Below are 25,272 nucleotides of genomic sequence, written 5' to 3'. Positions count from 1 at the left end.
AAAAAGGTGTAAATTCCATTATTGGATAATATTATTTTATTAAAGCTAAAGTTTCTGGCTTTAATCGCTGTCCTGAAGTCACATTAGGAAATACACATTGAAATATTTAGGGATAAATAGACATTATATTCTCAAATTGCTCTCAAATTGCTTCAAAATAATAAAATGTACATGTCATATAATGTATAAAATGCATATACGTACACATATAAATGTACAAGAGAGAGCATGAAAATGCTGTGAAACAACTTCTGAACTGGGGAAAGCACGTATGATAATTCCCCATATGCACTAGTCATGACATTTTTCTGCAAATTAGACTGTCAGTCATTTTAAAGGAGGAAGAGGGAGTTCAGGAAATACTACAAATGCATAAATTAATGCTATTCCATGGGAAACTGCTTGACAATACTTTTTGCAGTTCTAAGTGCATAACTGGGAAAGCTGCTGCACACACACGCCTTTTATTAAATTCAGCCCTCATTACATGCAACGGTTGCTATGGCCTTTCCCTCTCAGTTACTGCAAGACTACTATTTTTAAAGATTTATTTATCTGAAAGACAGAGTTAGAGAGAGACAAATGGGAACACACACTCAGAAAGACAGCAAACCTTCCATCTACTGGTTCACTTCTCAGTGGTCGTAACCAGCAGACGTGGGCCAGGTTGGGGAGCGGGAGCCCATCGGGGGTGGAGACACAAGTCTTGGGTTACCATCTAACAATGCACACGCGTTAGCAGAGAGCTTGATCGCTCGCAGGGCTGGCCCTCTCACACACGATGCCACACTGCAAACAGTGGCTTAGCTGATCATGCTTACCCTGGCAACTCTTCCTGTCACATCTTCCAAGTGATGCATTCCACGTGGTGAGCCAGCAGATGGTACTTAGAGAAATAGCTTTGATACACATAATGAATTTTGTTTACCCACAACCATGCTAAAATCATCTGCATAATATCAGCCTGCGGTTGTGCTCTCGAAGCAAAAAATCTGGACTTAGCCAAGTTGTAATGCGAGTAGAATGCACTAGCAAATTCACTGACTCAGACTCATTCAAACCAAAAGCACATTGGCATCTACACCCCAACGGTCCTGGATGCTACATGTATGTCAAGTGCCTGGAGAGAGGTGACTTTACAAGAGCATCCGGGTCAAGGCCCAATGAGGAAACCTCTGAAATGTGGGCCTGAGTGGGCCAGACAGTGACCCTGTGTGAGAAGGCTCAAGACCACGGTGATCCTGAGAAGCATGGAGGGAAGTGAGATAACGTAGCAGCTATCTCCACTCTGAACAGAAGGAAGACTCCCAAGAAACTGTAAATATATCTTGACAATAGGATACTAGGCCTTCTACAATTGGCTATACTTACAACAGCATGATGTACCTATATAGCAGAATGCTGTACTTGTGATTGTTGCTGAAGGACTGTACTATTCATATGACTGTAATAATGGGGGGGGGGGAGTAAAGGGAGTGGAGAATGGGAAGGGAGGAAGGTGAGGTGAAAGGTGGACTCCCTATACATATAAAACCATATCATGGAAAAGAATACAAATAAAAAGGAATTTTTTGAGTATTTTGATACTACATGCACAAGTCCTCTTTAAAAATGATGGGAAAGAGGGAGAAAGAGGTCAGAAGTTCTTCCCCAAAGATGTCAATATATTTAATTTGGCACCATCAACAGAGTGTTCAAATGAAAGCCAAATGTTGCATCTTTCATTGGGTATTAAACCTTTTCATTTTTCCAACTGTTCCTTTCCTCGAGTAATTCTCAGGCAAAGGAAAATTGTGCCAAGGCCTTTCAGTTGTATGAATTTTATCTACTTAGAGTTACCACCATTCCATTACAGCTCAATTGCTTCAGTCTTGTGAAAGAAAGGAAAATCGCTACATTCCTGAAAAACAAATCTAACAACAACAAAAAGCCATATTGCAAAATGCCCCAATCTGTGGCTTTTTTGCAAGTCAATTTACTGCTGAGAAGGAGAAAAGTTGGAGAACCATAAAGAATGAAAAACTTACAGGTTTAGAACTATTGAGTGGGAAACAACCTTGGGAGCAATGAGCTCCACATTAAGCAAATGGAGACCTTTCATAAGCCTGACCCCTGAGCGACTCCTCCAGCAGCTCATCATGGGAGCGGCCTGGGGCGCGGGGAGAGGCGAGTTTAGGTAGGCACTGCAATAAACGTGCGGGAATAAGATAAATTCATTTATATTGAAGTAAAGCTAAGCTTTACCCAAGGCTCTTGGGATACAGGATATGCTACAGTCTGTCTCATGCTGCAAGCAGCCTGCATTGGAGACTGCCCTTCCTGTGGACTCGGGAGGGAGTGTCCCACCCACCCCACGGCCTCCAGCCAGCTGAGCAGTGACACACCACACAGATGCACAAATAAAGGGTAAGACAAGGAGCTTTCCATCTTCTGCTGATGTACAAACATGGTCAGCTATTATGCATTTTTTGCTACCTTTCAAAACACAGTTCATATTACCTCATTTGATTCTGATATACTCAAGGTAATTGATTCAAGATTCATGTTGCGGAAACTAAGTGATTCGAGGCCCAAGGTTATGTGGCAAGTGTGCAGCCACTGAGAAGCAAAGGACAAGAAGTTCGGTGGCAGCAGCCTCTCCCTCTGTGCAGGGTAAGTACTCACAATTTCTGAACAAAGCTCTGGTTTTCACTGATGTTTCATTCCTTCCTGAGGGAAAGAGAAAATGCATTTTCAAATACAAATTTCATTTATTCATTTAAATATTTAAAAGCACACATTAAATACCTCCCTGAATCCCTGAATTCGTTTTTACACTTAAATTTCATGAAAAAAAAAAAAAAAACCTAATGGCAAAAGCATGAAATAAATGTTATCAAGCTGATATTCTACCAAGGAGGCCTTGGTGCTTTTGGCATATCAATAAGTAAAAGGGTATTAAACTTAGAAATTCCATCTGCTTTCCTAATTGGCTTTAAGGAGAATCCACCCATTCACCCTGGAATCCTCTTCCTTTTTTTTTTTTTTTTTTAACTTTTAGCAGTTTATTCTGAAGGACATAGATGAATAACCAGAATCTTGAAGCTCTGTGAACTTTTTAGTTTGGGGATTTTTTAACTTTCACACTGCAGGTTTCTTTGTCCTGTTTTGTTTCGCCCTCTGCCCGTTTCTTGTTCATGCTGTGTCTGTTTGCATGCCCTATCCTCATCCTTCACTGGCCTAACACAAAGTGGGGTGTCTTTCGTGTCTTTTTGACTTTTATTCATTTATTTACGAGAGAGAGAGAAAGAGCAGGAAGGGAGGGGGAGCAGCTGGAGCTGTGTTGGGGCCGGAGGCTGGACACCAGGAACTTAAGGCAGATCCCCAGAGGCGGAAATTCAGCTACATCTCCCATCAGCCCTGCCCTGCGGGTCTGCCTCAGCGGGAAGCTTGCGTCAGAAGCCAGAGGCGAGTGCCCAACCCAGGCTCCCCAGAGGGAGGCACGTCGTGACCAGCATTAACTTCCAGGCCAAAAGTCCACTCCTGACTGCCCACGGCAGGTCCCCCAGGCCCCGGACCGGCGGCGTGGGTCCCAGGCCTGAGTGTTGTAGGGCTTTTGACCCTGAGTGCGGCAGCAACCTCAATTCTTGTCTCGCAGGAAAGAACAATTTTCGTGCGGACAGTTTAGTTTTAAAGCAAGATTTATTAGAAAAGCTGGGAAAGGAGGCTCCCATTCTAGTGACGGGAGGGGGCTTTCAGATGGAAAGAACCCGTGCATGGGACGTGTTGGGATCTTCTAAAGCTTTACTTCAGACAGGTGCCAGGCATTGGACATTCCTGGCCTTGGGAATACAAGTACTACTTCCAGTCCCCTTTTCTGTGACAAGGAGAGCAGCCCGAGGCCCTCCCACACAATGGAGACAATGGCTGATACTTCAGGTGGGGAACTGATATGCTAATGTCACCCTTGTCCCTTGGAAAAGACGTGGTGGGGAAAAATACCCTTTTATATTTGAGAAATAAATGGCTGGGGGACCCAGAATGCCCTAACTGCCTACTACCCAGTCTAACTCCTCTCTCAACAGTACTTAGAATTCCCATATCCATATCAGAGTGCCACAGTGCCAGGTTCCAGCTTCCTGCTGATGGACACCCGAGAAGCAGCAGGGCTGGCTCGGACCCCGGGATCTGGTCGGCCCAGGTGGAGATGCTCGAGCAGCCTGGCCCAGGTGGAGACATCAGAGCAGCCTGGCCCAGGTGGAGATGCTCGGGCAGCCTGGCCCAGGTGGAGATGCTCAGGCAGCCTGGCCCAGGTGGAGATGCCCGGGCAGCCTGGCCCAATATTTCAGGCAGTAAACCAGCAGACAGAAGAGTGAGCTGTGTCTCTGTCTCTTCTCTTTCAAATAAACAAATGAATTAAAAATATATATGGCTTTCTACCTCTATTGTCCCTTCTAGACTTCTCTAGCTCCATATTTTGAGCACAACCGAGTTTATTCTTTTTTAAATTAAATTTTATGCCATTTTTTTCTCCCCAGGCTCTTTTGTAACCACAATCACAGTATAAACTCTATAATACACCTAAGTCCCATTGGGTGGAAACTTTTGGAACTATAATAAAGTCTAGGCTAGGTAATCCATGCTGAATTTTAGAACTGAAAGTATAACGGAATGTGCTCACCTTCCTTCTGAAAGATCAATGGAGTTCCAGGGCTCAGCGCGAAGCACCACAGGGCTGCTCCAGGGAAGCGGTCCCCGCGGGGAGTGGCCTCCGCCGCCGCTGCTGCTCGCTGGCCCCGGCCCCGGCCCCGGCCTTGAAGAGCGGCCACCTGCTCCCCCAGAGCTCCGACCGCTGCGCTTGGCACGGGTGGGACCGGCGAGCAGCACGGCGGACTCCGCGAGCTGGTGCGGCCTGCGAGGGCGCGTCTGCGCAAGCTCGCTGTCTCCTCAGGCCCGGGGCCCACGCAGGCCCGGGGCCCACAGAGGCCTGCCCTGCGAGGGCGCGTGTGCGCAAGCTCGCTGTCTCCTCAGGCCCGGGGCCCACGCAGGTCCGGGGCCCGCGCAGGTCCGGGGCCCACGCAGGTCCGGGGCCCACAGAGGCCTGCCCTGCGAGGGCGCGTGTGCGCAAGCTCGCTGTCTCCTCAGGCCTGGGGCCCACGCAGGTCCGGGGGCCCACAGAGGCCTGCCCTGAGAGGGCGTGTCTGCGCGAGCTCGCTGTCTCCTCAAGCCCGGGGGCCCACGCAGGCCCGGGGGCCCACGCAGGTCCGGGGCCCACGCAGGCCCGGGGGGCGCACAGAGGCCTGCCCTGAGAGGGCGCGTCTGCACGAGCTCGCTGTCTCCTCAGGTCCGGGGCCCGCGCAGGTCCGGGGCCCACAGAGGCCTGCCCTGAGAGGGCGTGTCTGCGCGAGCTCGCTGTCTCCTCAAGCCCGGGGGCCCACGCAGGCCCGGGGGCCCACGCAGGTCCCGGGGGCCCACGCAGGTCCGGGGCCCACAGAGGCCTGCCCTGCGAGGGCGCGTGTGCGCAAGCTCGCTGTCTCCTCAGGCCTGGGGCCTACGCAGGTCCGGGGCCCACGCAGGCCCGGGGCCCACAGAGGCCTGCCCTGAGAGGGCGTGTCTGCGCGAGCTCACTGTCTCCTCAAGCCCGGGGCCCACGCAGGCCCGGGGGCCCACGCAGGTCCCGGGCCCACAGAGGCCTGCCCTGCGAGGGCGGGTCTGCGCAAGCTCGCTGTCTCCTCAGGTCCGGGGCCCACGCGGGTCCGGGGCCTGGGCAACCTGCCGTGTCCCACAGAGGCCTGCGCGGACGCCCCTCAGTGACCTGCACAGGTGGAAGGGCTGGCAGCCTCTGCCCATGGTCTGGGTCCTTCCTGACCACGTTGCGGGAAGAGAGAAGCTCCTGACGGCAGAGGCCACCGCTCTTGAGATTGTATATAATAGGAATAAGTAGCTCCCAGCTTTCCCCTCGACCTTTACAAAAACGGCATCTACCACATCTCAGTGTTCTAGAAGTCAGGAGGTCACCGACACATGCTAGAAAGAGACACGACTTACAAGAAAGAAAAACAAACAGAAAAGGCTTCTAAACGTGACATGCATTCGCTTCAACTTTGCTATAACGCAGTCCTAAGTTTACAAAATCGAATCCCTGGATATTCAAGAAGTTGCCGATGTATAACAAACAGGGCTGGTAAACTAGCACATTTTGTATCTTTTGTTATGATTCACAGAACGACTGTCTGCTGAAAAGGACCTCGGGAACACACCTGCCGGCATCCAGCAGCTAGCGCTGAGAGAGCTGGGGAGCTGTGAAGTATTCCCTCCGCCTCATGATGTTCCTATTCAGAAGACACTTTCAGCTAGCACAAGTTACATGTGTACAGTCCGTTCAACACTACTGTGTGCACAGTGGACAAATTACAGTCCCTGTTTGAAACATCTAGTCTTTCTAGATGTTATAAGTAGAGCTAAGTAATAGCTCTTGTAGATATCCTTTTGTTAAATTCATGCGAAGAACTGTCTCTTAGAAGTGCATTTTGTTTGCCCTTGCTTCATATACAACGTACGTAAAGGCCTGACAAGTCCTGCTCCACACCATCTAATGTTAAAGAGATTGCTGATGGATGACAAAGGTAGAGTTAGTGCATGCATGCGTTGAATATGCTTTGTGCTAAAATTCGTTGGAAAGACTGTTCTTGAAATTCCTTCTAAGTGCTGCAGGAGGTCATTGCTGTCTAGGCAGTTGTTAGAAATGGGCGGGAAAGGCTTGTTCTTGTTTGGAAGACTTTCTCATGCAAGCTTTTCTTACTGTGTGTTTTAAATACTATCGTGTGGAGAGTGGAAAACTGCAGTCCTCATTGGAACAACCTGGCCTCTAGAAGTTTAAGAATAATTCCCAGCTAAGTAAATGTGTTGTTTCTTAGGAATGGTTGCATTCTGGGAATGACATTAAATTTCGAAAAAATACAAATGTTACTGAGTGGGAGTGGGGTAAAGAAGTGTGCATAGAAGGGCTACCTTCCTGATAATTCCTTTAGACTTTAGTTAAGGTTGCTATGTACTAAGTCCTAAAGCCCAAAGCATGCTCACTATATAGCTAGAAAAATCATCTCTGTATGTGTCCTTTGGTAAATAGCTGTTTGTTGTGGACAGACTTAATTTCTTTACAACATGTATGCTTTATAGAAGTCCTGGAGTGACAAGATGTGATGAAAAGGTGAGTTAGCTGGTCTGCATGCATCTTTCCTTGTCGTGGAGAGAAGCTTGCACTGTGGACCTGGAATGGTGAGCCATGTCTGAGCTTTCTCACGGGCTGCCCCCGGGAGGGCAGGTACGGAAGGAAAGCTGGCTGCAGATGCATCGCTGGCTGCTGATGTGCACTGGGGGCTGTGCTAAAGGAGCAGATTACGTGAATGCAGACATGCCTGTTTGCTATTATTTCAGTAATACTATCGTCATGACTTCCCCTAGGAATGATACACTCAGTATGCACGCTTGCTGTGTGTCCCTTTAAGTCAAGCAGTAAGGGAATTCACCGTCTTAAATGTGGCTCAACCAAAACTTGCATCTAGAGGCCTATTGTTATTTTTATCTCTTACAAAAGCTTTGTCCCCAGGAAAGTTAGAATTACCTTTTTTTTCCTAATAGATTAAACTGGCGTAGTATATTCTTGGTTATCAAAATATTCATGCAGCTTCGGAATTTTTAGATGGTAAATATTCATAAAGTGTTGAAAAAGCATGGTCCATAGATTCCATTCGATTTTAGCAATTGTGTGGAAGTGGATGTTACATTTAGGCATGGGATCCAGAAAGATATGTGAAACTCAACTGTTTGTGCTTGTGATGACCTTGCTTTGTACTTCCTACATTTTTCAGTTTTCTGTAATTCACTTATTAGCTTTGAGAAAATAAAAGCTATTTTAAAAAATCAAAAATATAAGAAGGCAAGTCAATCCCTACAATACTTAATATTGCTTTGAAAGCTAATATTTTGAAATTTTATACAGACTCCAGTAGAAACGCATACATGTGAGGTTATTATTACCCAGGGACCACAGCACCAATTAATATATTAGCTCATGTACTCAGTGAGCATAAACAACAGTGAGCAGGTGTCATGTGAAACATTTGCCAAGTGTCTTTCCTTTCTTTAAGCTTAGCGTGGAATTTGATGAAAACTCTAAAGCAGAAGCAAACCTCCAAGACATGTGTTACAGGACAAGTTCCAATAACGCTGAGTTTGCGAGTTAAAAAAAAAAATAGAGGTTATTGCAAACATGAAGTAAATGTACTGGAACCTTTCTACACTTGGCATTTGTTGCCTAGTTATTGCTATTATCTGCAGTGTATTCAGTGGAACATTCATTTGATGCCCACAATTTGACTATCAAATATTTTTAGAGTTAACTCCCTTATCTTTACCTCATATTGTCTTTACGATCTCTTGCTATTTGCTTACATCATTCTTTTTTTGTGGGAGAGTATTACTAAGTGTATCCCAAAGCTTCTTACTACATGTAGGCAAGGGGGGGGTTAATAATATATTGACAGTAGCATATCTAAATGACTAGACACATGAAAGATTTCAATGAAACAACTTTACAACTTTTGTGTACTGGAATGTTGCTTCTATTTCCAACCTTTTAATTGTAGCCTTAAATATAATTACTTTCTTTTATAAAAAATATAATTAATTTGCTAGAAAAGTTTTGAATTTATTTGGCTATACTCCATTCATGAGACTCTCTAAAATTTCTATTTCCAAAGCAATAGTTATAAATTTTAGCATTGTCCTTGCAGAAACACAGAGGCAAAATTTCAGTATCAGCTTTGCCAAATATTCTTTTTGTTTGTTTGTTTGTTTGTTTGTTTAAGAAAAGAATTCTTTGTTTTAAGAAAGTTTTATAAAAGGGGAGGAGGCAGAGAGACAGAGACTTCGTATTGGCTGCTTTCCTCCCCAGAGCTGAGCCAGGCTGAACACAAGAGCCAAGAGCTTTCCCAAGCCTCCCACTGGGCGCAGTGGACACTGCTGCTCTCCCTGGGCCATTAGCAATGAGCTGGATCGGAAGTGGAGTGGCTCAGACACGGACATCCATAGAGGATGACGTTGTCGCAGGCAGCAGGTTTACTGGTATACCACAATACCAGCTCACTGGTATATCTGCTTTTAAAATGATAACAAAGGAGCTTCTGTCTCAGCGCTCTGGAAGTCATTCATGCTGCAATGAAAATATCATTTCAAGTTGGCAAAGACAGATCACCTCAAATCATTCATTTCTTAAAAACCCAGCTGAGTTCTAATTTACATGTTTTTAAGACTCCATCATCAACAGTATCAGTGGTTCTTCCCAAGTGCACAGGGTGGGGCAGTCATCCTCACCAGTGGCTGTTATGCCCACCACCCGGCAGACACCTGGAGCCCTGACCAGTTAATCCACACTTCACCCTTAGTCCCAGACAAGCACTAATCTACCTTCTGACTCTGTTGATTTGCCTTTTCTAAATATTACACTTATATTGAATAATTCTAAACAATCTGGGTTGATTTGTGGTTTGATTTTTTTTTTTTTTGCCTCTGATTCATTTCCATGGGCATTAATTGTGTTTTTAATTTGCATCCATATTGTCTCAAGTTTCAGAATTTTGTTTCTTTTTAGTCTTCAGTAGTTTTTCACCATGTAGATTATTCAAAGCACTTTGGAAAGCTAACAGAAGAATGCAAATAAAAGGTAAATTTACTTTGGTACAAAAAATTATATCCATGCATACATTTTTCATAATAAACATTTTCTATGAAGCTTTTGAAGAGCCCTCATATGCATGAGTCAAACTTTTTGCACCAAAACTGAGCTTACCTTTGATTAACATTTCCAAAAACTCTGTTAAGCAACTCTGGACTATATTTTTTAAATTAATTTCACAATTTAAGAACTTCAGGTTATTTAAACCTTTTTGGTATCATGAATAAAAAGTATTCACAAAATGAAAAGGTAGCATGGAAATGAATAACAGGCTTTGGCAGTTTATCATTGTGAGTAGCTTGTGACGAGAGTCCCCCCTGCAACGGTGGATCAGCCAGGTCTGCCACATCCTCATCTGTGAGACGGAACTGACCGTAACCCTCACCAGCCTCCAAAGTGTCCTTGTCTGACAGCAAACGACAGTGACGGTAAGTGAGGGATGCTTTCGTCATCCTGGGGAAAAGAATCCTCAGTCTTCATTAAGTCAAACTGGATGTTTTTGCTAGGAGGTGCTTCAGCTGGGAGACTGCCAGTGCTACCAGCTGTGGAAGCCACAATTGCACCACTCATGAAGGCCAGAAATATCATCCTTAATTGGTTAAATTAGAATTGGGCATCTTGTAATGGGCTGCCATAAACAAACACGCGCTGATCAACGAGGTGGATCATTTGAAATCTATTTCTCAATAATGTGGCCATATAATACTCTGGAATTGTACCGCCTGCTACAGTCTCCAGCCTTGCCAGTGACCACTGTGGACGAGGGACAGCTGACTGGGATAGTTTTTGGCACAGCTTTATTTTTTTAAGAGATTTATTTTATTTTTTTAGATTGTAAAGTCAGCTATCTCAGCATCTTTGGCAAGGCGAGTTTTCTGCTGGAGTCTTTGGGTGAGCGAGTGAATGGGGTCACCCAGCTTGTTGGATAAAGTATTTCATAGTAATGCTCCTAGCTAAGTACATGTCTTAGAATGCCCCTTATAGGGCCCTGTGCGATAGCCTAGTAGCTAAAGTCCTCACCTTGCCTGCACCGGAATCCCATATGGGCACTGGTTCTAATCCCGGTGGCCCCACTTCCCACCAGCTCCCTGCTTGTGGCCTGGGAAAGTAGTCGAGGACAGCCCAAAATCTGGGGACCCTGCACCTGTGTGGGAGACCTGGATGAAGCTCTAGGCTCCTGGCTTCAGATGGGTGCAGCTCCAACTGTTGCTGCCACGTGGGGAGTGAAACAATGGTCGAAAGATCTTCCTCTCTTTTCCCTCCTCTCTGTATATCTGACTTAACCATAAAAAATAAACAAAGAATAAAAAGTAAATCTTGAAAAAAAGCATGCTCCTTACATGTGAGTGATGATAACCAGAGATGCCTGAGAAAAACTGTACAGCTTTTTATTATTTTAACAGTGCCAACTCACAGCCAATTTGACATTGTTCCAGAAAGTTCCATCTCCAGTAGCACTGAGTTCACCATGGGATGTGTAGGTTTTCTTTAGTAGCCTCCATCTCACAACCTGCTAGGCTAGTCGGTATCTGCTTCAATAATCAAGCCTGCCTCCGTGCAGTTGGGGGCAGGCATCGCAGCTCTGAAGCTGAGACAACTTTCAAGGGTATTGACTTTTGTGAAAATAAACAGGAAGAAAACAAGCCTGTTGTGTGCATTATAACTGCTAACTACGCTAACTGACTGCCCTCGCCTTCCAGCACTTCCTGCACTGACAGCTTCCAGCTCTTTCCGCTCCGTTCCCAACACTCAGGGCACTGGCCAGGAAAGCCTGCCCGTTTCAGTGTCACTCTTCCCCTGATGGTGCATCTGCCATACTTTGTAGTGATTTCACAAGAAATGTATGTCAAAGGAGACACACTTTCCAAAATTGCTATTATGAAGAAAATGCAGTTGCATATTTTGGAGAGGGTACAGTGAGTTTAAGCCCGAGACCTGTCACATCACACATATTGAACTTGTTCTTGGGGTTCCCTGTTAACGTCCTGCAAATGGAAAGGAGTGAATCTCACCAGCAGCTGCCAGGAATCTCAAGACTAATCCCCAGTTGACCTTTTTGTGAGAAAGTCAGCCCTTTCTCCTGGAGGTGTATTTGAGCTCACCAAGCGCCGCTTTTTCTGTCGGACGAACCTCTGGAGAACCATGGGCCACTGTCCACGTGACGCACAATGGCACAGCAATCATGGGTGATTATTTCACAGGGATGGCTGCTGGGTCCTCAGAAGGAGACTGCAAAGTGGCAAAGCTGGGGAGTTAAGCTTAGGAAAAAACGTACACATGTTGCAAGGAACAAGGAAATTACAAACACTCTGAAGTAAATATTCCAAGAAGCAGAAGAAGGGTATATATCTTTCATAATTTTTAAGAGAATCAGCCTCTAACATTTGTGTTCGATCTTACAGTGAGAGTGATAGGGGCAACAAAAATGCAATTTAAAGTACTGAATTGAACTAAAGTCTACCAAAGAATTTTAAAAGTCAGGAAAAGTTAAATGGGAATTAAACTGTTTATTTACCCATCATTTTTTAAGATCAGATGCTTTCTCTGGGAGGGATTTTGAAAACAAGCAACAGCCGTTTATATGGTAATTAGAGTCTGACACTGCTTGAGATGGAAAGCACAGCGTAGAGTGGAAACTGACAGGGTCATGCCAGTGTTGTTGGGGCTATCTTGGAATTCAGCCAACATTAATATTTGGGCAATAAATGACTACACTGTAAAAAGCACTTGAAAACACTCTGCAGCCATTCCTCTGTTGAGCGCATACAGAAGACATCTATAATTCAAGCTCAAATTCCATGGTAAACTTTCAAGTTAAGGCAATTGATGAATGTTTCTGAGTAACTCTGAAAGTTGAGAAAGTCAAATCCGTTCTCTTCAGGTTTTACTCTGAATACTGATTCCCTTCTGGCCTTTGAAATGCATCAAGTTGTGATCAATTATTCAGAAAGCCAAAATGTCCTTCTCCAGTTATCATTATGAAATGCAAATTACACAGATTCAGAAAAATAAAAGGATGACTGAAAATAAAGCAAGGAAAACTCCTGTATTGTTATTAGAAATCATATAACATCTAGGTAATCCAGGATGAGGGATTTTTTCCTATTAAAATGAGACTTTCTCAACAATGAGCCCCTTATGGGAACTTTTTTGGCTTAATTTGAAGCAATCATTTCTTAATTGTACTTGCATAAAATCAGCTTCAAGTTTTTAAAAGAAAATGGAGCTCTGGGTGCAATGGTTCAACTGGCTAAATCCTAACCTTGCGCCCATATGGGTGCTGGTCTGTGTCCTGTTGTTCCCCTTCCCATCCAGCTCCCTGCTTGTGGCCTGGGAAAACAGTCGAGGACGGCCCAAAGCCCTGGGACTCTGGCTCCAAGTAGGAGACTCAGAAGAAGCTCCTGGCTCCAGGCTTCAGATCAGCTCGGCCCCCACTGCTGTGGCCATCTGGGAGTGAGACTGGGGATGGAACATCTTTCCGTCTCTCTTTCTCTCCATAAATATGACCCAGCTTTCCAGTAAAAATAAATATTTTTTTTAAGACAAAAGGAAATTAAAATGGAAACATTTCACAGCAGAATCTATTTCTCAAAATATAGTTTTGTCTCATTAGCAAGGGAGTCTCCAGATGAAAAGTGGCATTAGCTAAGGAATAAAGAGAGAAAAGGAATGAGCAGTCCCTAAGACATTTTTCTCCTAAAAAATCCACTTTGAATCACTATAAAAATTTTTACTGGGCCCGGTGCGGTGGCGCAAATGGTTAAAGGTCCTCGCCTAGCACGCCCGGGATCCCGTATGGGTGCCGGTTCTAATCCCGGCAGCCCCGCTTCCCTTCCAGCTCCCTGCCTGTGGCCTGGGAAGGCAGTCGAGGACGGCCCAAAGGCTTTGGGAACCTGCACCAGCATGGGAGACCCAGAAGAGGCTCCTGGCTTCGGATCCGCATAGTATCGGCCCGTTGCGCTCACTTGGGGAGTGAATCATCGGACGGAAGATCTTCCTCTCTGTCTCTCCTCTCTCTGTATATCCGCCTTTCCAATGAAAAAATAATAAAAATAAATCTTTAAAAAAAAAAAATTTTTACCTAAAATAATTATGTCTTCTTCAAAATCAACCTAACGATCTACTTGGTTTTGTCTCATCTGAGCAAAGCATCAATCCTCTTCTGCTGGAGAGGCTGGGGCATGCAGAATCAGCGGAGTTCTGGAGGTTAGCCGGCTAGGCACGGGGCACAAAGCACAGGGTGGAACGTGCCTAACATAAGGACCTTTCTTTCAAACTGCTATCGTTGTGTACAAATCTAAGATCAGTAATTTAAAATTACCATGGAATATAATTTGTATACTGTACCTTTTTTACCTTTTACATTTACATAAACATATGTTGAAGATTATGTGGGGAAGGGTGTTGCTTCAGAGAATTAAGCTACATTTTTAAATGATTTTTTTAATATTCTAGTTTGTGAAGAATCAGTGCATATTAATTAGCCTTCAGGCAACAAAACGTTCCCATGCCCATGTGCCAGAGCAAGCAATGACCTGTAGAGATGTTATTTCTACAATCTGTAGCAAAACTATAGTCTGCTAACTCCACTGAGCCGGTGTTCAAACACAATTTTTCTGTAACACACATGGGCAAAAAGATTCATGTTTGTTAAATACACAAAGTGTACAAAATGGCTCTTCAAAGCAATGAAAAAGAAATGTTTAATTGGATTCTTCTCAAAAATTGGATATAACTTCTCACTTTTTAGAATTTTTTTTTTTTTTGGCATTAAATCCTTGTAGAAAGTAAAGAAAATGAATGTATGAATACTGCAAAGAGCAGCACGGTGACTTCTCTGTCCGTGAGGGGTTAGCGGAGACCAAGGCTTGAGGAACAGCTTCCCAGGGGAGCACAAAGAGCGTCAGGATTTCAAGTCGCTGGCTCTAAGTTCACTGCCCACGGACGCAGACCACATCCACCAGGCCACGCTAAGCAAACACCAGTGGCCAGTGCTGGCAGGCAGCTCAGTAAATATTATTGTTTTTTTTTTCACTCAATAAATATTATTGGTGTTTTGATTTGTTTTGTTTGTGCTTTACTTTTGGATATTTTACTGCTTAACTAGAATTTCTTCCTACTAATAGACTGGCAAAATAAACCAGAAGCTGGGGGTTTTCCCCCACTCCTATAAAGTCAAGTCATCCTAGCCTCAGAACAGACCAAACTATTTTTCTTCCCCTCCTCAGGTCACTTTCCCTACAAGTGACTTCTAAATACTTGTTTTGCTTATTTGTTGGAAAGTATGCATGTTATCAAAATGAAGGTCAATTTTCTTGCCATTTAAAATTCAACACTTGTAAGATAAGAGTTGATGCAAAGGAATCAGGTTAATTCTAGATGCTAGCCAGTGCCTGAGGTGGTGGGTGTGACCAGAATGGCCTCAAGTTCTAAGCCAGGGGAGAGCTTTCAAAGGGAGCAGAAGGGGAGGGTATGTGGGAAAGGACAGGGCCGGCTCGCAGGTGCTGGCTCAGCCTAGGCCGGAAGGGGTGCGTCCTGGTTCCAATGGTTGCTTTCATCCTGTCTGCTGTCCTCCCTTCGTGGGAACCAGGGCCATCCTGTTGGTCATTTCAGCTGCTTGTCTCAAGGACAGATTCTACAGGCACATGCTATTTATCTGTTATGTTAAACACTGTGTTTAATGTAAAGCAGTGAAGTCAGCAGTTAGTTTTTGATAAGCCAGATACAATTCTGAGTCCAGGTTTAAGCCTGCTTACAAGTCCTATCTCCAACCTTGCTGTTCCTCTCCCCAAAGACCGATCTCTTGACCCTGCGTCAGTTAGGTCTAAGCCACCTCTGTACGTTTTATGCTTGGCCCAAACCTTTCTCTGCGTATAGTGATCTGCAACCTAACCTGGGCGTTACCCAGCACATCCACACTTGTGAAATGTTGCTAAGTCTCAGCCAGTCACAGGTACATATGCCGAAGTGAGCTGATCATCAGTTGTAATCAAAGGACTAAATGCAGAGACAAAAAAGCCTCTCACCCTAATAATAATATATGTAGAATACATAGTTTGATAATCGACAGGTTCAAAATCTATACAAGATGTTTCAAAAACATAACTAATGTTTGATTTAAAAGTGTATTTTAAATCACTCACCTGAGTAAGAAATAGGCCTATATAAATTTACAATTAATTTTTAATAATTCTATCAAAATTAAAGCAATAAATTACAGTTAAATGACATAAAACTAAAATATCCCATATGTGTAGAAACTAAAACACACATCTTAATATTTAATGGGTCCATTAAGAAATTATAATAAAACCATTAATAGAGTTAGAACTCAGCAGTAAATGGAAACATCACAGCAATGAAAACATCAAAATTGGTGCAAGATATTAAAAAAAGCTCTAAGAAGGTAATTTAAAATATTTATATTAGAAACTAGAAGGCTGATAATTAAGGAATTTAGTATAAATCTCAAGAACTAAAACCAATGAAAATGGAAGATAATGAAGGTAAGGGCAAAGTGAAAATTAAAATGTAGCAGGGAGGTCTAACATTCAACATAAGCTTCTTTTTTTAGATTTATTTTATTTTATTTGAAAAATCAAGTTATAGGGATAGGAGTGAGGATGAGGAGGAGAAGGAGGATTGGCGAGAGAGAGAGAGAGGGAGAGAGAGAGAGAGCCAGATATAAAACACTAAAATATAAAAGCCAGCTATATTTATATTTCCAGCAGTTTTGATTCAGAACATGTAGTTTCTAAAAAAACACACACACACAATTTAAACACAATAGGGAGACATTTTATGTTGAGGAATAACATTAACAAAAGATGTGCAAAGCCTGTATTTTAAAATATAAAATTTTACTGAAAGATATTCAACAGCATCTATTTAAATGCAGAGCTATCACCTCTCAACTATTGAAAGTTGTAAAATAATAAAGACGTAGGGCCCGGCGCCGTGGCCTAGTGGCTAACGTCCTCTCCTTGAACACGCCAGGATCCCATATGGGCACCAGTTCTATCCCGCCAGCTCCACTTCCCACCCAGCTCCCTGCTTGTGGCCTGGGAAAGCAGTTGAGGACAGCCCAAAACTTTGGGACCCTGTACCCATGTGGGATACCCAGAAGAGGTTCCTGGATCCTGGCTTTGGATCGGCACAGTACCGGCCGTTGTGGTCACTTGGGGAGTGAATCATCAGACGGAAGATCTTCCTCTCTGTCTCGCCTCCTCTCTGTATATCTGACTTTGTAATAAAAATGAATAAATAAATCTTTAAAAAAATAAAGATTTCACCTCTCTAGAAACTGACTCTGATTCAATACAATAGTCAAAACCCCAACACTGTTTGAGAAACATGAGCTAGTTTTAAATTTTATATTAAAAACAAAGAAACAAAAATAGTGAATTTTTTCTGAAACATAACGTTTCCATATCATAATACATACAGAGAGAATGCTTAAAAATGGTTGTAACCAAGGTCACGCTAACAAAGCCCACAGTGCATACTAATTGTATCATTGGTTTGGGAAAGCTGAAAGTCTGACGATGTTAAGACACTGACGATTAGGTGAAGCATTGGAAAAAAATTTTAAAGATTTATTTATTTGTTTGTTTGAAAGGCAGATTTGCAGAGAGAAGGATACAGAGATCTTACACTTGCTGTTTTACTCCCCAGAGCTGAGTCAATCCGAAGCAAGGAGCCAGGAGCCTCTTCCAGATCTCCCATGTGGATTATAGGGACCCAACAACTTGAGAAAGCTGTAAAAAGTGTACTGGATGGGAAGTGAAGCAGCTGGGACGTGAGCCAGTGCCCTTATGGGATGCTGGCATCACAAAGATTAGCCCGTTACACCAAGACACCCCTAACTATAAGAACTCTTTTAAAGAACTGGTTGGTTTGAGTGTTGATGAAGTCCTTTTTTTTGAAAAAAGCAAGCAGCATATCTGTAGAATACTTTTAGAAACACATTATTCCTAAAAATTATATTATTATCTCCATATGTATATGTACGCACATAGAGAGATGCACACAGGAAGCAGCATAAGAGGAAGGGGGTACTGGAAATACCCTGTATAGGAATCCTCTATTCATTGATTTATTATTTCATTTATTTCAAAGGAAGACTGTCAAAGAGAAAGAGAGAGGGAAGCAAGAAAAAGGAGACTCTGCCATGGGCTTGTTCACTTCCCAAATGCCTGTCACCCAGGTCTGGGCCAGGATGAACCCAGCCTGGAACCCCTCCATCCAGGTCTCTCATAAGCGTGGCAAGGGCCCAAGGACCTGCAACCGGGACTTAAACCAGCACTCTGGTGTGGGATGTCAGTTTTGCAAGCTGCAGCTTAACCTGCACACACAATGGCAGCTCTAAGAACAAATATGTAAATCTGGGTGTCCTTATTCCTTGGAATACTTGAAGCGGTAAAAGTGAGGTCACTGCTACTCAGTGGCACAAGATGGAAGATGGCCGTGGGCAGGGCCATGAGCCAGGTAGGGCCATGAGCCAGGCTGGGCGTGTCAAAGTCCTGGTGAGTGGGAAAAATAGCCACCAGTGTAGACGTCAGCCTAATGCAGAGTGTCCAACATCACATGAAACCACAGGAGTGTGCAAGTGAGAAGCCTGCTGGGATGCCAGCACCTACAGGGAATTTGGGCACAGATGGCCCTGGTGTCCCAGAGACCCGGGTGCGTCCAAAGGCGCTTTCCTCGCCTCCCAAGGTGGCCTGGGAGCAGTGACACCCCGGAGCTGCCAGCAGACTCGAGCAGTCATAATGCCATTCTCTGCCAACAGGGAGCCAGACTCCTTGGAGGAACACCTACTACCTGGGCAGGCGGGGGCACTAGCACAAGGCAAAGTCTGGAATATCTCGGAGAGAACATGCCAGTATTGGTCATAACACAAGGAGTAAGGTGTCAGGAAGCACTGTGCTCAGATGAGGAAGATTCTGCAGCACCTTACACTCCATCCAAGTGCCACCTGGGAAGTGAAGACACACGTCAAACAATGGCAGTGTGATTCCTAACCGATCACTTTCATCACGGACATCGTTGTCACAGCTGGTGAAGGTCAGCCAGGGATCAAGGATCGGGCAGATGTTTGCCTCAAAGTGTGAACTTTATGATTCCGATGGCTGCAGTGCAGGCCGCCATGAGAAGGTGCTTTCCTGTAGAGAAGGCGCAGCAAGCAGCCGGGGGAGGGCACACAAAGTCATAAACTATTAGAGCCTTTGGGCACTGGTTGGGTCACTTGGCAAAGCAGCCTAGGAAGCAGTGCCCTGCTTTAGACTGCAGCGGGTCCAGACTCGGCTCTCTCGGTACTTTGTCTGTAAGGAGACAGAGCAGCACGTGCCTACGTTATAATTGGTAAAGGAGCGGCACTAGCTGAGTGACAGGAATGCCTGTGCTTTGCATTAAAGAATCACCTTGCTTCCATCTTACTGTATCAGCAGGGTGGCCTGAGCTGGCTGCAAGACCGCTCCGTCTGAAAGCCACACAGTAGGGCCAGGACCATATCCGAGTGGCTCAGGATAACACTGGCACCTACTCTGGAGAGTCAGATCCGCTTAAGGTCGTTTTGTCTAACCAAAATATTTGGCTTTGAGCCAGTACTTTTAACTACCCTGATAAAGAACATTGCTAAATTAGGAAGACCTGAACAACAGGAACAACACCCATCACAGCTCTGTTCTTTCCCCATAGGCTGTGCTGCTGACATGAATAGATTAAACACACACACACACACACACACACACACACACACACACACACACACACACAAAACAACACATGCTGGAGACAGACTGGTCAAAGGTAACCATGCTCATCTTCAAGAACTTTCTCTGGAAAATGTAAAAGCTCTTTTCATGGTAAAATATTGGCTAACTTAGAAAGCCCTTCATCAACACAAGCCGTGAAAATCTAAGCAGTTTTTCTTTGTGAGCCAGTTCTTTACTTGTTCATTCTGAAGTACTCCTCGATGACACTGTGGCTTGAGACACTCTGCCACAGGCCATAACGATGGCACCGCTGCAGCCACGCACGTCACGGGTTCTGGGATCACACAGCTCTACCCCTTCCCCAAGTTTCTTGTTGTCATGACCATAATCAGGTCGACCTGGTGTTCGGCACGCAGCGCCTCGACTAGCCTGACACACCAGCCTGACATGCTGGCCCATCGCAGCCGGACGTGGGCACACAGAGGCTCTGGTGCTTGCCCGAGATGAGGCGTGGTGGGCGAGGGTGCCCTTCAGCACCTCTTGTGCAGCAGTGTTTCCGTCCACGAGGCCTCTAGAGGTGCCAGCCTCGGCCGTGACGGTGGCTTACCAGGAAAGCCAAAGCGTGAACACACTCCTTGCCTCCACGCCGCTCTGCGGCAACAGGGCTAAGTGGATTTTATTTCCTTTAGGTGTCAGTTAATTATGTTTACAATGAAAAATGTTGGTATTAAATAAGTTTATATGAACATATGGGAGAAATAACTTAACAGTAGCACATGTAAACGGAACTTTTACAAGCATTTCAGTTAATGTTTCTATCCAGGTGGGGAAAGTTTATCATATTAGTTGAAATATTCTAAACACAATTAAAATATGCTGTTAGGATTTTAATAAGCCAGTTTGATAAAACTGTGCACTGAGCAAAATTGCAGCAACTTATAGACTTCTAAACAAATCTGCACAATTAGAACAAGTGTTGAGACCTTGCCACTCATGTGAGAGGTATGAACAAAGTTCCAGACACGGTGGAGGGGAGGTCTTTGTACTTCTCTCCCCCATCCTTCCCTCTCTCTGTTACTATCTCCGCTAAGCGACCTGTGGAGCCAGCGTCTCGTTGGGATCTGTTGGAGTCTCAGCTGCTCCAGTCCTGACCCAGCTGCTTGCTTACAGCCTGGGAAAGCAACAGAGGATGGCCCGTGTGCGCAGGCCCCTGCACATCTGTGGGAGACCTGGAAGAAACTCCTGACTCCTGGCTTTGGACCAGTGCAGCTCCGGCTGTTGAAGGCATCTGTGGAGTGAGGCAGTGAACTGAAGTTCTCATAATTCTGCCTTACAAATAAAAACAAACTTGTTTCTTTTAAAAAAGAAAGGAATGGGCCCGGTGTGGTGGCGCAAGTGGTTAAGGTTCTCACCTTGCACGCCCAGGATCGCATATGGGCGCCGGTTCTAATCCCAGCAGCCCCGCTTCCCTTCCAGCTCCCTGCCTGTGGCCCGGGAAAGCAGTCGAGGACGGCCCAAAGCTTTGGGACCCTGCACCCGCGTGGGAGACCCGGAAGAGGCTCCTGGCTTCGGATTGGCTCAGCTCCAGCCATTGTGGCCGCCTGGGGAGTGAATCATCAGACGGAAGATCTCCCTCTCTGTATATCCGCCTTTCCAATAAAAATAAAAATAAAGCTTAAAAAAAAAAAAGGCATGATGAATGTTTTAGAAAGGTACCAGAAACAAAGCAATTCTAATTTTACCTTGGTTTTATTTTAAAGGGGGAAAATAAATAGAATTAAAAACTTAAAAAATGACGCAATAATATGTTGTCATTAGATGCTAGGATAGTGTGAAGACTTCCTAGATGAGAAAGGGGATGCTTGCCAAGTGGCAGTTAACACAGGTGAGGCTCAGGCAGCAAACACCAGCAGCCATCCCTCAGCTGAGTGATGCTCCGCTGTCTGTCCGTGGAGCTGCCATCCCTCTCTTCTGACTCCAGAATCAAGGACGGGGTCCCTGCTCCCTGCCAGGGGTGGCCACTTGCATACCCATGGCATCATTCACAGGCCTACTACAACATTGCTGTGGTTGCCCTGGCAGGGCCTGAGCCCTGCTCTGGATCCTGAACTTGCCTTTCCATCCTGAAGAGCCAGTGTGGATGCGAAGGGAGGTCTACCCATCTGGTATTATGACTTCTGTTAGATTTTAAAAAGAACTTCTGTCTGCAGAGTCCCCCTGTTTCATCCCTGTACTTCATCATCCTGCCTCTGTTACTTCTCTTCATTGTTTTGATTTGAACTTGTTGATTAACTCTTAAAGTTTTTTCTATTGTCACTTTCAATTTTTTCCTTATTATTTCATTCCTCTTAAGAGGAGACTTTAAGAAAATAGTTAAAATTTATATTCATTTTGGCCCTCAATTTTTGAAATCTGTGCCTTCTAAACATTCATTGAAAATGTATAGAGTAAAAACAAGGTTGCATGGATTTCAAGAAATATTTGTTCCAATATAAACTTATCTTTTTTGTCATTTTCCATGTATTTGAAGTCCCTTTGTATTTTCTTTATTTCATTACTCTTTTTCAAGTTCCCTACTTTCAAAGAGAAACTTTACTGTAAACAATCTACGTTTGAAATGTCTAGAGCTCAAGTTCACCATCTGACTCTGTTGCCTGATGACACCTGCGGCCTCCCAGGCCCCTGCCACCCTCTCAGATTCTCTGCTCCAACGATTCCTGTTACTCATCAGAGCAGCGTCTGAGTCCCACTGTATCCTCTTGACATGTCCATCAGCACGAAGGGCCCAGCGCCTCCTACGTCCTCCAGGGACATCTCCCTGTTCTCTGCCAAATCGGCATGCTCAAGCTTCCCCACCGGTGTTTGTCTCGGTCTCATTTGACGCCCCCTCTCCCCACTCCCAGACTCTCAACACACCCCTGCAGCATGCATTTGGACACCACTCAGCACACAAAAGCACAAAATGCAACAACTTGTAATCACCACGCGGTAGCTAGCTGGTGATTGTCATTATGTGCTTACTAATTCATTGGTGTTTGCAACAATAATACAGAAAGGAGACTAAGGTTCCAGGCTTATGAAAATTCAGAACATTTCATTTTTGAACTGAATTTTCAGAATAAAAATTTGCAATTAAATAAAACCATCTTATCTTAAATGAAACCATTTTTATCTTCAAAGAATCCAAGCAATTCCAGTTTTTCTCTCTCCACAGGACTAAGCTGCCAGTGTACTCATCATCTTAAAACGATGTGCTCACGAAACAAAAGCCACGCTGCTGGAACAGCTGTGGGCCAGCCAGAAGTAAAATGCCCAGTTTTTGTCTTGGTTTCTTGGATATCTTCAACTTAAAACCACTGCCTTTCCCTTCAGACACTTGGACACACACACACCTATACTTGTGACATTGAGCATCCTAGCGAAGGGAGTAGAATCACTTCCAGGGTTAAGGAGGAGAAAGCTGCACATGGCTTAAGTTAAAAAGCTCGGAATAATTCTTCAGCTGAAAGAGACATCCCATTTTTCACATCTCCACCTCACTCCGCTGCGGAGTGCTAAAGAATTCGATACATAATGAAGATTACATCTTGCTGGACTGATGTCATTCCAAGCTCGTGCTCATGCAAGCTGCTAGATCCATTCCACAAGCCCAATGGCTTTAATGAAACGTCTCTGCTACATACTTTCTATTCATCACCTTAAAAATCCAAAGCAATTTTTCAGAAAGTGTGAAAATCCCCCCAATTTGTAATCGCCAAAGCACAGATAAACTTGAGGCAGTATTGCCTTTTTTCTGCATGAAACTTTGCACCTAGAAGTGGCAGACTTTATTAAAAAAAATATGTATCTTGGCCTAGCTTGGAGCTTAAATCTAAGCACAGATGTGTTTGGGCAGAGAGTGTGATGAGGGGGAAATGAAACATACCTGTCAGGCGGAATGCTGCACAGTACTGCAGGGCAAGGGACAGCCCGCGTGGACGGGGGAGGGTGCTCAGCGGAGGCAGCCAGGTGTTAGGTCAGGCAGGCCTACGCAGCAGCAATACAATAACCACTCCATCTCAGTCGCTCAACATGGCAAGGGCTTCCTGCCAACTCCATGTCCACCATAGGTCAGCAGTGGCCTCTTTGCAGCCATTCAGGGACTCACCGTTTGGAACACAGGGTGATCCAATATTTCCTTTGTGGATGCTGCAGCTGCATGACAACCATAGGGTCATGAATGTCCCCTAAATGTTCAGAACTGCTTGTCCATGACTGTTCTCCCAGCCCCATCTATGGCCAGAGAGCTGAGGGGGGTGTGCTGTGTGCCGCTCACAAAGGACTCGGGAGGGACCTCTCCGGCAGGAGCGGATCTGAGCAGACAAAGGGAAGGGGGCAGCTTTGCAGGCATTTGCAGGAATTACTCGCTTTGTCATTAATGACTGCAACACAGATTGCATTCACCTGCCATGTTTCTAATGAACTTCAGCTTACTGATTGTGATAGTGGTAACCAAACATCAGAAACTTCCTCCAGCCTCTGCCTGGTCCCTGAAAAAACACCTTAGTTAAACCTGTTACATCTCTCACACACAAGCAAGAAGTGTTAGTACACTCCTTGCCTGTATCACATGCTTCAGGACTCATCACCTTCTGGATAAAGTCCTACTTCAAAGACGGACAGGAACCTGCTTCTGCACACTCCCCACTCACTGCTTTTCCATATAAGAGCATCCCCTTATTTCCTGCATAAAATTAATGTTACAGATAATGCAAATGGCTTGGACCACCACTTCAAATAAAATCAAAGGGAAATGTTTTATAAAGAGTTCATAAAATGAACATTTCTCACACATACAGCTGTTTGAAATAAGGGATTCCACAAGCATTTTACACACTAATCTCATTTGTACACATACTACCTGGTTAGACAATATGCAGGTTGCTCTAACTTTTTAGAAGAAGCAAGGCAATTTCTACGTTGAGTAAACTCAAGCCATAAACGAGACTTTTGGATTGCAACCAACCGGTAGCTAAAATAACATTTCTGTTTCTCCTACCGTTTTAAAGGCAAATCAAAGCCTTCAAGAAAAATGGAAAAATAATCATGGTGGGTTTTACAGTAAAAAAAAAAAATTTAATAATAATAAAAACACTGGTGATACTTCTTCAAATCTCTCCGTAACTTGCAGCTGGCAAATTGATCGAATTCAGTATGTTGCGTAACACTCAAAAGTTAGAGAGCAACAGTTACTATGTAACGCCCTCAAATAGGGCCCACAGTTGATGTACCTTCTCCGGAGCCCAGCGTGTCCAGGGGCCTCGGTACTTTGCGCCTCAGGGAGTCCCCGTGTGCAGGCTCCTGGCACCTGCCGGGCCAGGTCCAGCGAGGCCAGGGCAGCAGCCAGCCACCCCGATGCCGGGAGACCACCCGGGACCCCCGGGCAGCGAGGAATCCTCCCGGAACTGCCAGCCCGGCTGGGCGCTTCCTAGTGCCAAAGGCTGACACTCAGGCCGTGACCCCGGGACCCCGGAACCGCCCCCGGGGAGGAGACGCCCCGGACGGCACAGGCTCGCCCCGAAGGCCAATCGGAAGGCCAAGGGCAGGAGCTCCGGGCCAATCGCAGCGCACGGCGGCCGTGGCGCCCCGGGCCTCGCGCATGGTCCTGGTGCTCAGCCCTGCCGCTCGCCCTGCTTGGAATCCTGCATGGTGCTGGTGCTCGCCCTGCATGGTCCTGCTGCTCGTCCTGCTGCTCGCCCTGCATGGTCCTGCTGCTCGGCCTGCATGGTCCTGCATGGTGCTGGTGCTCGGCCTGCTTGGTCCTGCATGGTCCTGGTGCTCGGCCTGCATGGTCCTGCTCGGTCC

The 25,272-nt window shown here is 45.1% G+C and overlaps 1 long non-coding RNA gene across 1 annotated transcript in view; it reads right to left on the bottom strand.

The window, feature by feature from the left end:
• Nucleotides 1–24,772, bottom strand: part of LOC121154427 — a 95,482-nt gene extending 70,710 nt beyond the window's left edge. Inside the window, exons 1-2 of the long non-coding RNA XR_005883515.1 lie at nucleotides 24,699–24,772; nucleotides 2,665–2,709 (exon numbers count right to left, since the gene is read on the bottom strand). This is a non-coding gene — a long non-coding RNA (uncharacterized LOC121154427). The remainder of the gene's footprint in view (nucleotides 1–2,664; nucleotides 2,710–24,698) is intronic.
• Nucleotides 24,773–25,272: the final 500 nt, after the last annotated feature.

The sequence above is a fragment of the Ochotona curzoniae genome, unplaced genomic scaffold (genome assembly GCF_017591425.1).
Source record: "Ochotona curzoniae isolate NIBS_2020 unplaced genomic scaffold, NIBS_Ocur_1.0 contig_2754, whole genome shotgun sequence".
Lineage (NCBI taxonomy): Eukaryota > Metazoa > Chordata > Mammalia > Lagomorpha > Ochotonidae > Ochotona > Ochotona curzoniae.
This window is presented reverse-complemented; position numbering and strand designations above follow the sequence as displayed.